Raw genomic sequence first — 17586 nt, 5'->3', positions numbered from 1 at the left:
TTTTGTGTACTAACCCATATTTGGCAAGATGAGCGATCTAGAAGATTCGAAAGTAAGAAAACGAAGGAGATGCTACTCTCGGCTTTCGAAAAAACGATCCCATCAAGGATATTTTCTGAAGAAATACTGGAAAAATCGACGAGAATCTGAAATTGACAGGTAAGCAAAACGAATGTCTGCTTCTTTCAAGCATTGGATTGGTGCGATTGAAATGTCTATTGTCACTTTCAATGGCAGTAAAACCAAATAGAAAGTATAATTACTAATTAGTTATTCAAACTAGTCTGCGGTTCCAGACACATACTTTGCGTTCTCTCTGCCAACAATTAAATTCCATCAAGAAAAAGTGTAAAATCTGCAGTGGCGAAAATCAAGCCCGTATAAATGAGGGGTCTGGGGGACCTGCCCCCAAACTTTTTACTGACCCTCCTAAAATTTTCACGGTGTGCTTGCAAATAAACTATAATATGGTGATGAACTATAATATGGTTGGATCGCCCCACTAATTTCTACCGCCCGCCCTACATTTTTGGGCTGGCTACCTGCCTGGCGGAAACGTAGGGAGATCAGGCCTCCCTTCTCAGTAGCGACCATGTTATTGCTTACTAAAATATTGAAAAACTTGTACAGGTCGGGTAAATACTTTTCGCTAACAAACATTCAAATGCAATACAAACTTCTGATATCCCTAAAGTACCACTAGAAAAATACTAGTTTTGAGTTGTCCACCAGAAAAATATAATATGTGTAAGCCATATATAAGAGTTTCGAACCCAGACACACCTAATGCTGAATTAACGAAGTGACAATTGAAACACGGCTGCTTATATATTTGTATATATATATATATATATATATATATATATATATATATATATATATATATATATATATATATATATATATATATATCGTTGCTAGTCTTGGTACTTTCGAACGGTAATATTTCGAACGGAAGTTTATTGTCTCAATGTTGTACAGAAGTGTTTGAACACATTTTTAGCTTTATGTTCCACGAATATGTCCTTTAGACAAAAAAGAAACGGATGATTAATGAAAGTGAATGATTGTGAAATAATTAGTGGAATGAGAATGTGGGGGAACCTAAAGAAAGCTCATGGATACGATATTGCCCACCACAAATTCACATGGTCTGGGATCGAACCAGGAACCCGGATCACTATAGGCGAGAGCTCTACCACTAAACCGCCATACTCCCGGAATATTTGTGTATGTTTAGTGTCAGAATTAGATATTTGTTTTCAATATCGATTTCCCGGGTCACAAATTGAGTAACGGAATAGGTGGAACACGAGTAAAATAGGGACGGTTGAAAACCCTGTTATTGAAATTTAGTCGGAACAAGGCAGCTCTCTTAGCAGTAACTTGTAAATTTCGTAATTATTTCTGTATATTTTCTTGATTTACAGTAAATGTAAATGTAAATAATAATAATAATAATAATAATAATAATAATAATAATAATAATAATAATAATAATAATAATAATAATAATAATAATAATGCGTGTAGAATGAATTGGTATAAGCATTTTCCTCTATACCTTTACTTCAGAGGTGGAGGTGTATGGGAGAACGTTTTGAACACATACACAATAGTGCATGCAGTACGTAAAATTTCTTTATAGGTTATGACAATAGGTTATCTTCAACAAGGAAAGCAACAGTCAATCTGTCCCTTCTTAGTCGAATGGGTAACGTACGTGCTTTTTGTTCTCATGGTCCTGGCATTGATTCCAAATATAAGTACTTGTTTTAAAACAGATGCGAGTAGAGATTCAGATATCCTTTAAACAGCAAATCCCGTCTCATATAGCCTCAATGTTGAAAAGGACGTTAAAATTTAACCAACTACAATCAATATGACTTTCTTGGCATAACGATGTTAACAGTTTGTTACAAAAACAATTTTTTATATTATCATCTTATATAAGAGATTTCTGGAAGACACTGTGAAAAACAAATACCTTAAAGTTTATTACACACACTTCTAAATAGAAAAGGTGCTGTCTTATTGCGAGTATTACAACAATGCAAAGGAAAATGTTAAGACAGACACAGCTTCTTCATGCACTTACAGTAAGTGCTAAAATTGCAAACTGCAGTCCCCAGGCTCTTTTAAGCACGAAGGTCTACATTCCTGGTGGCATCTTCCAGAGTAGCCACAGAAATTACTTTAGAAGCCATGTCAATTTCATGGCACAGTTCCACTGGTGAGGCCCATATTGGTTTGACCTACTACCTTGCACTTCATAGCCCTGCAAGGATACCGAATTTCACTTCCAATATCAGGTTTCATGTCTCTGACCTTCTGAGATCCTGGGATACATCGATACATCGGATAATCTCCATCCATATTTCTTCCCGTCCTTTTTCTTCCCTTATAAACCATATATAAAAATACCGCTTATTGAGAAGTCGAAATAGCAAATTGCATATTTCTAATTTTCAGAGATTCTGAAATAACGACATCTTTATAATAATTGCAATCCTCGCCCCTCATTTTCCTTTCTATCTCTCTTCTTATCCTTTTTATTAAAATGCTGAAACACGTGTGAAATTATTTTAAATGTGAAGTCCAAATACCAAGTTTCTTGAAGTCTCTAACGGTTTGTAATAATGATTGTAATTTCCACCCATTTTTCTTTCCGCTCCTTTTCTTCCCTTCAAGACCATATTATGTGGGGAAAACCTGAAAACACGTATCTAATATGAGTTCAAATACCAAATTCCATGTTTCACAAATCCTATGTACTGTCCAAATTTCAAATTTCTGGCTGTGGTTTAGCCTTTGCTTAGTGTCAGCCAGTCACTCAGGACTTCAATATTTTATTTACCGAGATTCAAATAGTCTGTCAGAAAAAAGTTTACATCTAGTGTGGCCAAAATTGCGGAAGGATAATTTCTCGTCTCGATTCCATTTTTACCATCTCGTCTCGAAAATTTCCTCGTCTTGTTTTCTGTATAATGACTTGAACATCTTTAAACGTTAATAAATGCTCTTCCTTTTGTTCGTACAATAACTTTGTCAACTTATAGGATTATATTATGCATATGAGATCTAATATTTGGGTAAAATACTTTTTCCCACAGGACTCGGGAAATTTTTCTTTTCATCTAGATTATTGTGTGGAAAACAGGGTGAGACTTGTCATGTTTCTCGTCTTGTCTCGAATATAAAAATTACTTCTTGCCTCGATTCCAAGACGAGACGAGACATCTCGTCTCGTGACAACACTACTTACCTCACCAGTGTAATATCCTTTCTGCCTCCTTCACAAAAAGGAAAAAAACTGTACCATATTACAGGGTCAATTATGAAATACTATATTTATTCGAAAAATTCAATTTCTATAGCATTTATTCACAAAATTATAAGAACTATTCCTAACGGAATCAGGAATCACTAGAAAAGTCACTCAAATTCCGCTTATTCTAGTATGACAGAAATTGTGCTATATTCTAGATTTACTAATGAAATAAACTCTGGAAACGACAGTATAGAGTATCAAGTGATATTTTCTAAATTAATATTGAAACCGAAAGTGATATTAGATTTATGCCGCTTCCGGTTTTAGTAGAGAGATTAGAGTGAATAATATATTTTTTCTTGACTACAAAATACCGTTTCTATCTAGGTAATTATCAATTACAGTTTTTTTCTACAGTGATCAGCATTAAAATGTCAACATCAACATCAACATCTACATGAACTATGTAACTAATGTATACACATGTAACATACGGAACACTGTTAGCTGTCAGACATCCTGCAGGGACATGATGTGATATCTAAGCGCAAAAAAGGCAGTAGGTATGTAGCACATGGATAATGTGTGCTACGTACAGATTTACGTAATAAAGATATGGATTCCGTATGTTTGTGCAATATACCGATGTCCGGATAACGGATTTTTCTCTAAGTATTGTCACTTGAAAAGACTGATCACCCACTAGTCATTCAAAAGTCATTTAATCAATTCTATGCATGAAATTTTGATGCGACAGCTTGAAGAAAGATCTCAGTTGTCCAAAAGAGATCTTCTTCTGTTACTCCATGATGAATAAGATTGATGGATATCAAAGAGTTAGTGGAGTGACCAGACATTTTTTGAACCAGACTGTACAAGACAAAATTACTGATGGAACAAATGAATTCAGACCAAATAATATTATAATATTGTATCCTACTGTGCTTAGATTGAACACATTCTTCACTTGATTTTACTGTGAACGGACTTAGTCTCAAACTTGAATATATATATATACATATATTTACTTTCAAAAAGGATTGTGGTTCAGTACTTTCTTATTCAGTATAATTCTGAGTATTAAAAATATTTTACGTTTTGCATTTTAAAAAGAAATGTGAAAATTGATAAGGAGGCAGTTTTGTTCCTTTTCCAATCACTTGATTGTTATGCTTCTGCTGTAAGTAAAGTTACATTATCTGTGCCTCAACCTATTTTCAGATTCAAGGGAGAAAATGACTAAATAATAATAGTACTCCAATAAACTGTAAAGAAAATGAAACTTCTTATAAGCATTTCGTGTAGGGAGACAGAGCAACGCGAGGAAGAGGAAAGAAAAAAACAGTTTGATTGTTGTTTCCCTTGCGAGCAGCAGCCAGTCTTATTGCGCGGTTGTCAAATTTAAATGATCAAAGTCCACTACAAAATGAAACGGGATATCTATATAATTGCTCAGTCATTTTCTTGAGAATGGTCATTGAAACACTTATCCAAAATTACAATGTTCTAAGTACAGTAGTTCCTGAAATAATCATGACCAAATTTTACATGCTTTTAGATAGGGAGAATCTCAGCGCGCTCCAAGGGTTAGAGACCGCCTTAAGAACAAATAATAAAGAAACTAAGTCTACCTGATGGATAACAATAAGAAATGATATAAAATGCAATGAGCTGATCAGTACGGTACTTTATACCTACTTTTGGGCCACCCTTTATATTAATGGTGAGAGAAAATATTCGACCTCAGCACTGTACAACTAATTCACGTTCTCCTTCGTGGCTAAACAGTGGGAGTAATGGGTATTATTTCTCAAAACTACTAGTCTAACACGTTACTAGCAATAAGATAAGAATCTGAATTTCACAAGTTCTTGTAATTTCTATTTCTCAAAAGCTTTACAAGAACTTGTGAACAGAACAATTTCCACTTGTTACGTATTAATTCTACAAGTTAGCTGACAAATACGTAGAAAACCAAGTACTACATGAAATGCTGTCGGTTTTTTTGGCTACTTTCTGTAGTGTTAATTCATTCATTAGAAAATAATGGTAAAAGAACTGAAATTAAATATTTTGAATCTGATAAGCAGTTGTCGAAGTGAGACGGTATGCGGTGGTATGCCATACCGCCTTTGGTTCTTCAATGATAAAGGCATACCGTCTCTGGTTTTTCAATGATTAAAACATACGGTCACTGGAAAGTAGATGCTAAATACCTTTAATAAATTCATTTTTATACATAGTACTTGACGAATAGTTTTGCACGTAAAAAGATTTCATTTCTTTTGTAGAAATAATTTCTAAGTTAACGACACCGACATCTTTTTCCTACCTTTTGTTTTTTAAAATGAAGTGTCTTCAAAGAAGTTCATCTTGTTTATATTTTGATGTGCCATATTGAATTGTTTCTTTCTTATGTATGTGCATGTCTGCTTGCCTTAATACATATAGATGTCGAGTTCTGAGCATTGGCGGAATTAAGGGTTGTCTGGTGGGGGGCGGACCTTCCGGGGGTTTGGAATATCCCTCAGTCAAGTAAGGGTCCGGGAGTTTTCCCGCAAGAAATTGTTAAGACAAAAACTCGGTTTTTGAGCATTTTTATGTACAATTCTCTTATATTACAACATAAGAGAATATTATTTTTATTTTTTCACAAATTTGTCGGCTGGAGATCAAAGTCTCTCCATGTCCCGTAACTACTGAGAAGTACACCAATGGTTTTAAGTCATTAGGTAAATAAAAATGCAATATTTTTAAGCAAAACCCCCTCACTGCATTTCAACTTTTAGATAGTCGGTATATCGAGGCAAAATCGCAATCAAACATATCGCCTCTGCTTTTTTTTTTTCCATTTCGAACACTGGTGATAAGAGAATCAAAAAATGGTGCAGATTTATTATACAGGCTATAGTGCATACCTCTTACACCAGCAATAACATTCTAATGATACTGATGGTGGGAGACTCGATCAAACGTAATCTTTACGCAAGAGGGTAGCTTAATTCATGTAGCCTTAGCTACTGACCTTAAATATTAAATGAATATTATGTACAGATCCTTATCAATTTAATGGAAACACGTCAGATGTTTGGGTTGGCAACGGTCAGGCGACCTCCATCCTCTCATGGAACTCACCGACTATACTGCATGCGGAATTATGTAATATTCCATTTGCTATCATTCATAACTTCCACGACTGCACTTTTCGTCGCTTAAGAGCTGATCTGAGGGCGAAAGATTGCCCAACGCTATATTAATATGTTAAGTTTTATTAAGTATTCCCATTAAATTGATAATTTCTGCCATTTTTTTTTTTTTACATGTTTTGTAGCAAATTGCTATACAAATTTCAACTGTAAATTTTATATCGAATCTCTGTACTATAACGAGTAATTATAGGTTCGTAAAAGAAGTCCAATAAATACAAAAGTACTTCACAATTCTACTCATTATGAATGGAATTGTGAAGTATTTTCGTATTTATTGGATTTCTTTTATGAATCTATTATTATTATTATTATTATTATTATTATTATTATTATTATTATTATTATTATTATTATTATTATTATTATTATTATTATTATTATTATTATTATCGCAGCAATAAAGAATTCTGGTAAATCCCAAACAGTTGGTCGGTTCATTACAAGCTTATTAAACATGGTAAGTAAAACGCACTTCTACGTTTTACGAGCCATATCCAAGCCCCATTCATGCTACACCATATCGACTAGGTCCAACATAGTTTGAACTTGTTTTCTCTGCTGCCAATGCGCCTTTTCTTCAAGGAACATTTTTTTCTTACAAACTCAGAAAGTAGAATAGGATGACCCAAAACCTGAGAAGGTCTGGAGAATGACCCACTACCCAAAAACCGATGAAGCAGGGTTGGCACAAACCATGGTTTTTATTGAAAAAAAAAAAAACAAAAAAACGTTTTTTTTTTTGTTTGTTTGTTTAAACCAGGTTTTTTTGGTTTAAATAATTTGCTCTATGTATTCATATCATATATGGACAGAAATAAGTTTGTTTCGCCTTGGTGTAATTATGCAACAACCGGGTTATGCTGGAAGCGGTCAAATATGCTTAAAGCGGAATCCAAACCGCTTCTCGATTTACATCCGAGAGAAATTGTTCTCCATTTCAACTCGGAACCAGGACTAACTGGCCACAAATGCGACACGTCTGCCGACTCACTCACGAAGGACTCCTGATAAACATACGTAGTACTTATCTTTACGTAGGTCTACTTGTTAATATAATTGTCAAGAGTCATTTCAGAAGGACAAAAAGAAAAACAGTTGCAAAAGTTAAACCATTATACAGAATTACATATGGACAATTTCAAAGTACTACAGAGTACAGAAGAACTAATTTAGTCCAAGTTAGTTAACAACGACTTTTATTAATCCAAGTTAAAGAAATACGACTTAATTTGCATATCAGTATGAAAAGTGAATAAAGATACGAATTATTTGAGTCCACTTCGGCTCTGACCCATTTATACATAAATAGATACCAAAGATACTTCTCATTTCACTAAATGCCTCTCGTGGGGTTTGTATGACCCCCCTCCCCAAACACACACAAAAAAGTACGGCATTTCGATGTATTTTATCAATAGTAAACATTATTGAAACGAAAAAATATTTAGAATTTTTCTTTGATTGCAGTTACATAACAATAACAAACTATTAAAAGAAACACAAAACAAACATTCATAAATTTATAAAAAACAAAAGCTGCTTTTGTAGTATAATCTTTCTGAGTAATGAATGGGGGATTTAGGTCTGAATATAATACGAATAATATACGGGAGTGAAACGTGATAACCCAGAAGTGTTCATCAAGATTTTACAAACACTTACACTTTTAAGAACATTTTTCGATTTTTGGTTTAAACCATTTTTTTTTTTTTTTTTTTAATCAGCCAACCCTGCGATGAAATGAAGGAAAAACAGAGTGGGAAACTGTTTTGTAACTCGAAGTCAACGCATTTTCTTTGCACCAACCGACCCTTCAAAGAAAAGTTTCTTGAAATAATAGTAATATTTTTTCAAATTACTCCTTACTTTAGCTTCCATGGTAATAATGAAAGACGCAAAGATGCAACGCAAACAGCGATGCGATACCGCTGGATCTGTATATGAATACATGGAGGAGAACAAATAGGAATAAGTGACCATTACTCAATAACAATATCAACTAAATTATTGACGTGTTACAAGTGTATGATGCTTTTTTTAAAATATCACTAGAAAATACGTATTTTTACATGTAAAAAGTGCAGTATCTGAGATCTATTGCCCAGTGGTGCCCACCCCCTTCATGTACATGACGCATCCCCCCTTAATTGTCTATCCGTAGGTGTTCTTCCATGAAAAAAAATCTTTTCGATTAATTTTTACACCCCCTCAAACATATTTATAGATTTTACCCCCCCCAAATATTTCAATGACGCAGTTTGCGTCATAGCCCCCCTTTGTGGGCACCCCTGCTATTGATATTCAGTTTTAACTGCGGGATTTGATGAGGGGCTCGGGCTACCCTACAAAACTAACTAGAGGACTCAGGCTCCCTCTACATTAACCCCCCCAAAAAAGTTACATACTTTTGTAAATAATCAGAGTGTCTGATTATAATTTTCTTTCATGTAGAGAAAATGTCCACTTCTTCTGAAGAGAATATATGAGGGAGTACGGAGCAATTACAAGCTCTGCTGACGTATGTACGTAAATAGACTCCCCATGTGTAAACTACAATTCACTATTTTTGTGTTACCAATTACCCTTGACTAGGAAACATAAAAAGATATTTAGCAACGAAGCATCACATCATCATACGAGTACATATAAGATACATGATTCCATTCACGTGCTTCGTATTTCATGCTCTTTATAATTGGCCGTCAGAAGTAGATTATGAATGCAACGACGAATTCCACGAAACAAATACACCAAGATTTTGAATATAGTCTTCTTGTTCCCCGACATCCGCAGCTCTAAAATAATGTTTTCAGACTTAGATCTATTCCGTACCTTGGCAATATTTCAAAATCAGTCCACTCAAGTGCCAAAAACAAAATTAAAATATCCATTTTGGTTCTGGATAAAACTAAATTGTTAGTTTAACAAAAGTTTCTGTAATATAGAAACAAATGTTTCTCTTTGTTGTAAATGAAACACGGATTACGCTTAACGAAATAGAGCATTCGGAGATAATGTATTTCAAACTGATTTAACATAATTTTAGAGTTTTGCTACAATAATATCAAAGAATAACAGTAAAACAAACAGTAGTGTACCCAGGGGGAGCTGACCTGGCTCAAACCCCTCCCTTCTCTTAGTGCAGTGAAATTAAAATCAGTGCTTCTTTCAGAAAAATGTTTCAGGGGCACACTTAGTATTAGAAGGGGCAAATATTATTTTCAGACGGTACTATCCTATTTATTATTATATTACAAACGTATTATTATATTACGTCTCCTCCGGAAGGAGCACTGTCAAAAGATCTAGGGAGGAAGTGTCCCCCAGAGACATGTCTGGAAGAAACACTGATTGATACTGGATTCTGCTTATATGGATTATGTTCCACTTTTGATCCCGATGCTTTTTTTTTTTTAAGCATATGTGAGCTTACAGTTTCATTCCAAGTGTGTGTGTGTGTGTGGTACAGTAGAGCGTCGATTATCCGAAGTAATTGGGGGACATGGGTGTTCGGAAAACTGGTTTGTTCGGATAATCGAACTGTACTGCAATGTACTGGACTGTACTTCTACAGCCAGTGCAAAACCGACAGAAGTATGCTGATTGTTGAAACACAGCGACTGGCGGCTTGGCCGGTCAGCAACGCCTTATGAAGGCCCCATTAGAAGCAATGTTCCGCCAGCGGTGGCTCAGTGCGGCGACTACTGTGGGAAACTTGGTTTGGGAGTGAGGGGGATGATGGACGGTAGGGTGGGAGAGTAACAGGTGCGAGCGAGTACACAGTTCGGTTAAGCGGTCGTTCGGTTGACCGACGTTCGGATAATCGACGCTCTACTGTACTTTATTTCTGGCCGGATCTAAGCTAAATTAGGTGGACAGGTAGTCCCCATCGTCTAAAGCATAAAGGAACTCTATATTTCGTGGTCGAGCTCCGACAGGGACAAACTCAGCTCGGCTCGCTTTATAGGTATGTTCTACTTCATTTCTTGGTAACTATCGGCCAGATCTGAACAAAATTTGGAGTTCAATAGTCCGTCGTCTACGAAATAAAGATATTTGGAGGCCGAGATTTGCCAGGATCAGGCTAGGTTTGGCTCAGCTCTGCTCATATGTGGTAGGCCCTACTTTATTTCTAGGTAACTACTGGCCGGATCTGAACGAAATTTGGTAAGCATGTAGCCTATCGTCTAAGTAATGGAGATCATTATGTTTGGTGGCCGAGCTCGTCTAGAGACAAGAGTCGGCTTTCCACAGTTTTGCACGCCGGGAGCTTCTGAGTTCCGTTCTCCGACTACGTTCCTTTCATAATTTATCACCACAAAACATTGTATAGTAGTTTTTAAAAAAATCCAGAAACTATATTTAACCCATTATACCAATTCCTATTACTTATGCAGATTCTTAACCTTTTCGATTTCTTTTTTTGTGACATATGTATCAAAGTTGACCAACTCCGATTGCGAATAGAAAGCATTAAACATTACAGAATAAACTGATTTATTATGCTAGAAATTTCCTATGTGGGCGTTTCTGTATTACATATAATATGCTTTTCTCTTTTAGCATGATCCTGCCTTATAAACATGCATTTACCTTTGAGATTTAGTGTAGCTGCAACTGAACATTGAATTTATTGTCGACAATTTGGTAGCTTTAATTCACAACACTTGAACTACATTTTCTTAAAGGACTAGGGAAGTCATAAGACAAAGACTTGGGCGCCAGAGTGTGTTCATTTGGCCCTATACGTGCCCGAATATTGGCTTCAAACGCTATATTTCTGGTCTTTACAGGACAATATATGTTAAGAACTTTTAACATTGCTTTGCTATATATTATGGCAGGACACAAAATTTCATATCTGAATTCAGTTGTCAGATCAGAGAGTTTGGTTGCCATTTTTTCTCGCACAGATGTAATTTATACAAACTCTCGACAAACTAAAATATTTGGTTACCAATGGCAACCTGGCGGCCAATTTGATACTAGTCATATGTTTTGACCTTAAATTAGCTAGGTGCCAGATTCGTATTTCTTGTTGCCATGGCTACCTGGTGCCTAGAATTTTGCGAGCCCTGTATATTATATGTATATGCACATGTGTGAGCCCCCCTAATGATTTCCCTCCGTCATTTGCTAAAGCTCGAGGAAAAATTTTTTGCCCGAAACCTATTCTCTCTAGGTTTAAAAAATGGTGCATAATTTGTGATTTGTATATTTTATGATGTAATAGCTTAAAAAAAAACTACGAAATGTATTGCTACTATGCAGTCAAATGACTAATAAAGTATTTCATTCAATTCTATTCGACCTTCACCGGCCAAGACCCAAAATGAGAATGGTCAATGAGAATTACCAGGGGGGAAGCGGGGTATTCTTCCTCTACACTCCGTAGACTTAAAATAATCGCTCGATGGCATGTAAATGTATGCATACACAATGACAGCCATATTACGCATTCTTCACATTTTCATCTCAAGTATATCCTGGATAAAATCTCCGCACGGAAATTTTGACGTACACAATGGTATTGATGCAAGTTCAGGATACTTGTCAAACTGAAAACAAAAAATAAATACAAGTTTTTCCTTTGAATCTCGGATGAGTAGATCCGGTAATGTTTGAGTACAAAATTCTAAGTATTCCTGGATCTTCATTATAAACATACATCAGGATTTATGTAACATAGTTCATTAATTCTTTGTATTAGTTATAATTTCATGCATCAGCATTACAGCCTGAGTGTCTGATGGTGTAAAATAATATCCTCTCTATCAGTGGCGTATTTACAATTTTGTTTCGGAGAGGGTTCTGCTAACTTTCGGGGGGGGGGGATATGCCTGAAAATGTGAATATTCTGCAAGATATTTCGTATACTGTACTATAGTAAGTGAGATTTCGGGGGGCTTAAGGCCGGAAGCCCCCTAAATACGCCACTGCTCTCTATAAAAAGACTTTCTGAAAATTTAAGGAAAAATCCAATTAAGAAAAATACTTCCCAAACTATATTTAACTTCTATAGTTTTCGACTTTGTGGTATGTAACTAGTTTTAAAACCACATAAGATACGAAAGCACCATTATATATTCTTGCACTATTCTTACAATTTCACCGCCGTGCACTAATTTTTAAAATGTGCAATATCGTACTGGGCGTTTGTCACCGTGTACATTCCGCATCAAGTCGCATTTACTGCACTAATTTTATGCAGTAATAATTCTCTTGAAGCACATATTACCGATATATCGCATCACTTCCATATGGAAATAGCATGGGTTCATTGGGATCAAGATGCTTTTGCAGAAGCAGTACATATACCAAGATCTGCCAGTAGACACACGCTTGGGGCTAGAGGGGAAAAAGAAGTAGACATCGAGAGCTTTAAATGACCCTTCTTAACTAAACAGCATTGTAAAGGACCAAATGTACTTACATGTAATACAAAAGAGGCATATCTCGTGGTTGTCATTTCGCGCTGTGTCTAGCACTACTTACAAAAAATATTGTTAACAGTTCGAAGCAATCACGGAAAAACAATATACACACTTCCATTCCCTCCACGACCCAAACAGTACACAATGCAACACATAAGCAACATGTACTGTCTGTGTACCGAACTCGTTCGCCGGGACGGCCTTCCCTATAAAAGAATGAAATCTTCCATGCAGCGTTACCATCTTTTCAGACGGATATACTCAGATTGCTCACACCAAGATTCGGATAGCTAATATTTTGTTTTTCGGTACTGGAAGTCTGGAGTTCAAATTTTCATCAGAAACATGTATAAATTGTTGAGCTACGTGAATTTCGAAAGCTAGAAATGGCAATTATCAGATATTACTTTTTACCTAGACAGGTTGTCTTTTACGGACCTTAAAAATGGTTCAGTTTTTTTTTTTTTTTTTTTTTTTTTTTTTTTTTAAGTTAGGAAAATGGAAAAATATCTACTGTCGCCGATCCTGTGGGGCCCGGGCTTACACAAATTTTGCATGGTTCTTACCAGGATCTGGATTTCTTTGAATGGATCTTTATTTTTATGTCTGACAACGAAACATACATAGCTGAACCATTGGCTTTGAAAATCGGTGGAGGTGCTTTAATTCACATCTCACGACCGGGAGATTTCGGGGTACGGAATACCACCTAGGCTTAGCGGGGAGTCCGTGGATCCTACCCCGAAAACATTTTGAAAATTGAGCCTTCTGAAAATGGAGTTTTAGATGTTTATATTGAAAATTATTCTTATATTCTTTTCGTGTTTTCTTTCTCTTCTTTGTTCACAGTGGAAAATACACCGTATGTATTCTTAAACGAGAGTATAGCAACGTAACCTGGGGATTTCTAGTATCCTAACCCACGATATTAATTTTCGTCACGTCATTCTGAACGCCATTTGTGATACAAGAAGTGTTAAAAAAAATGAAATTAACACAGAGAAATGTTCGTTTGATTTGTAATTTACAAAGAAATAGTCGCGGCGTCGAGAAATAAGTACAGTAAAAAAGATTTGTCACTATTGATCCTCACCAGCACAGTTCCGAAAGTTTTCGTGATTTCATCTCTGGTCAAGTTTCTGTCCAAACTGTATATTCTCCCCCTCCGCTCTATGAAACTGTCGGACCCTACTATCATTTAAGAAATATAGCAAAAGAATATATAATATATTTTCTTTCCTTTTTATTCTTTTCTTTGTACTTCTCTTTAGTGTAGAGCAGTGGTTCCCAACGGTCCCATAGGATATGTCGTGAAATTTCCGAAAATCAATCTTAAGACAGATTGTACCAGTTAACGTCTCCAGCGCCAGCAACAATGCTCAATAGACTATATAGTCACCAATTTATAGAAACTTATCTAGACGACTTATACTCAAGGGCGCCGATTTCTCTGTAAATTTGGGGGGGGGCATTCAGATGCAGAAGGTATATATATATATATATATATATATATATATATATATATATATATATATATATATATATATATATATATATATGAGAATTTTAAGACAAATTTCATTCAAATTATGTCAAATATTGCATATTCATAAATACAATAGGGGGCCCACATGAGCTTTTTGGGCCCCCCAGGATCGGTGCCCTTGCTTATACTACTACTTTTATATTATGATTAATAAAAATGAGTAATAAACATCAACGATGTGTGTCGTAATGTAGTAAGCGTTCAGTAAAGTGTCGTAAGTCAAAAAAGGTTGGAAACCACTGCCCTAGAGGATAGACATAACTGTAGGATGTTCAAGACTTCATTTCATTTACCCAATTTGTTAAATTGTCATTATTATTATTATTATTATTATTATTAATATTATTATTATTATTATTATTATTATTATTATTATTATTATTATTATTATTATTATTATTATTATTATTATTATTATTAATAATAATAATAATAATAATAATAATAATATAGTAGTAGTAGTTATCCTGTAGTATATATATTTCCTCTAAAAATATCTTTCTTACAATTACTTTATCATCAATTTTATTTACCGATCAGCAAGCCCGTATTTGCATACCGGGCACTCGGGTTTGGCGACATATTTAAAACATCGAGATTGAAGTTTTTACGTGGGAGGAAAAAGAAGTTGTATACAGGAGAGAAATTTAAGAGAGACTGAAAACAAATTTGGTACCACAGCTCGACCGAGTTTTCTATTGTTAAGACGCTACTGGTGCTATAGTGGAGCCATCAAGAGATGGTCCGTGGTCCCAGAAGTTTCTTACCACGTGCGGAGGAAAAATGCAGTTCCTACTTTGATGCTAGTGTTACCAGCCATGATCACTCTGTTTTACACGATTGAGAAAATTGCCATAAAAGATGCACCGAAAAAAGTCTTGAAACGTGAGTAGTGACAATGTCGCTGTCAGAGACCTTCTCTTGCTGCTTTCTCTATAGAAGAAACCGATGCTATTGCTTATTGTCTGGCAATATGAAAATATGTTTCGTCTTTTGTTAATTGTTATGTTGTTTCTGCTTGTACATAACTGAATACAGTTATAGGAGGGTGAAAAATGTTCTTGGGTGTAAAGGGCGGCAAACATATTAAATACGGCCTTGGCTAAATTAAGGTTAGGAAGATTGTACTAAGGCTTAAAACTATTCCGAAAATTCTCTGCTAAGCATTTTTTAAGGTAATGACCTCACCAATGGTAAGATAACCAGGCTATCCAGCTCTACTATTGAGTTTGGAGCTTGCACACCATTTTTTAAAGGTCAATGACCTGCAGGTAACCTTATTCAAGGAAAATGCAAGCTATTCTTGTAAGAATGGCAAATTATTACCCTTTTATACGTAATTATGGAAAATTCCACTCATTGACAATTCCTGCATGCACGCTGCTGATAAGAAAAGTTCGTTTAGTTTGTAATTTCACTATACGTTCGGACTCTGTTTTGTTCAATGGCATCTTTGTTTCCCTTCACTCTATGCATGTCCTCTGCAACAATGCTATATAAGATGGGATCTGTGGCAGAGTTGTCGTGGGTCAATGAAAACTTGACCCACGATCCACTGATCCACCACCCACCGTGACCCACTGTGACCCACCACTCACTGTGACCCACTCTCGCTCATCATGACCCATCACTCACCGTACCCACTGTGACCCACCACCCACCATGAACTACTCTCATCCACTGGAACCTACTCTGACTCACCAAAGTCCATCGTCATCAACTCTGACACATGATCCACGGCCTCTTCTCTACTGAGAGTTTACACTTGTAATAATAAAACAAGACTGTGAAATTGTTACTAATTTGAGTTTGAATTTCTAGGGTCAATCACTCAAGCACCACTCTGTTACAATAACGGTGGATCTGACCTTTACAATATAAAATGGTAAAGTGTTTGTCAGTGTAAAAATTGAAGCACTTCGAGTTGGGGGGGGGGGGAATTAGTGTGTGCCTAAAATATACTTGTACTAAGATAGTATTCTTGCAAGTGTTAATTTCTCAACGCATTCCAAAATAAACTTCTATTCACAGGAAAATACCCTGTACAATATGCAAACGATATGGTTTCTCAGTTCACAGTATTTTTCTCACAAAAGACTTGAAAATCAATTTTTCGTTGTATGTAAAGGTGCTCGAGTACCCTCTGTGAGAGCATCTCCATAAAGTATGCTCATAATTGTAATTTGTGTAATCACTAAAACACCACTTAAATATTTAAGTTACAAATATGCATAATTGTAATTATAATGAATATTTATTCAAAGTAGTTTACCTAAAGCAAAGAAGGGACTTATTAAAAATTAGGTCTAAGTTGAATAACACAAATAAGCCATTAGCAATACAAGTATACATTTAGTAATACAAGTAGGCTATACATAATGGAAAACGAAGGGAAATGTAGGTCTTAAAAGTGAAACGCAGACAAATTTACCAGTCTTCAGAAAATGCTGTCTACAATGCAGTGAGCAGAGTCGGTAGGTCAGACTGAGTCGGTGGGTCTCAGTGGGTTATGGTGGGTGGTGGGTCGCTGTGGGTCACGATGGGTGGTGGGTCACATCCTGTTGACCCACGACCCACTGACCCACTCAGAAAACTTGACCCACTTGACGCACTAACCCACTCCATCTCTGATCTGTGGTTGCTGGGATTCCATAGCTAAGTTCGTTCAAATTGAATCAGGACCTTCCTTCGATCCCCAGGGTCTGACGAGAAAGTAATTGTAGTCTCAACAATGTGAGCAAGAATTCCATAACCATTGTCGAATTTGATTTTTTCATTGACTTCGAAATGCAAGCAACATCTGGGTGTGAACCTGTTCATTATGACTGATGCGTCGTATTTCCATCTAAGTGGGTATGAAAATTTAGTGGTACTCTAATTCCATCTAGTCGCACTGTCCGCAGATAACCGTAATGAATTTCATGGGATACCTTTGAACGACAAGATATGTACATGGCATGTGCTTTAATTCAGAAGGAACATCATATCTTTCTTCCAAGCTACAACTAATTTACAGAATAGCAGAATAGCTTTTCATCCCATTCGTCAATGAATTGCGTTACAATAAGCTACAGTGTGCGTACTTCCAACAAAATAATACAAATGCTCGCACTGCCTGAACCCAAT

At 35.8% G+C, this 17586-nt stretch overlaps 1 protein-coding gene across 1 annotated transcript in view; it reads right to left on the bottom strand.

Annotated features, from left to right (window-relative positions):
* wit (kinase protein wishful thinking) overlaps positions 1 to 13106 on the bottom strand; it is a 265285-nt gene extending 252179 nt beyond the window's left edge. The window contains exon 1 of the mRNA XM_081735795.1: positions 12914 to 13106. The gene's annotated coding sequence lies outside the window, so the exon portion shown is untranslated. The remainder of the gene's footprint in view (positions 1 to 12913) is intronic.
* Between the last annotated feature and the right edge of the window lie 4480 nt (positions 13107 to 17586).

The sequence above is a fragment of the Thermobia domestica genome, chromosome 13 (assembly GCF_964235325.1).
Source record: "Thermobia domestica chromosome 13, izTheDome1.hap1.1, whole genome shotgun sequence".
NCBI classification, from domain to species: Eukaryota; Metazoa; Arthropoda; class Insecta; order Zygentoma; family Lepismatidae; genus Thermobia; species Thermobia domestica.
The sequence above is the reverse complement of the archived record's forward strand: the minus strand, read 5'-3'. Positions and strand labels throughout refer to the sequence as shown.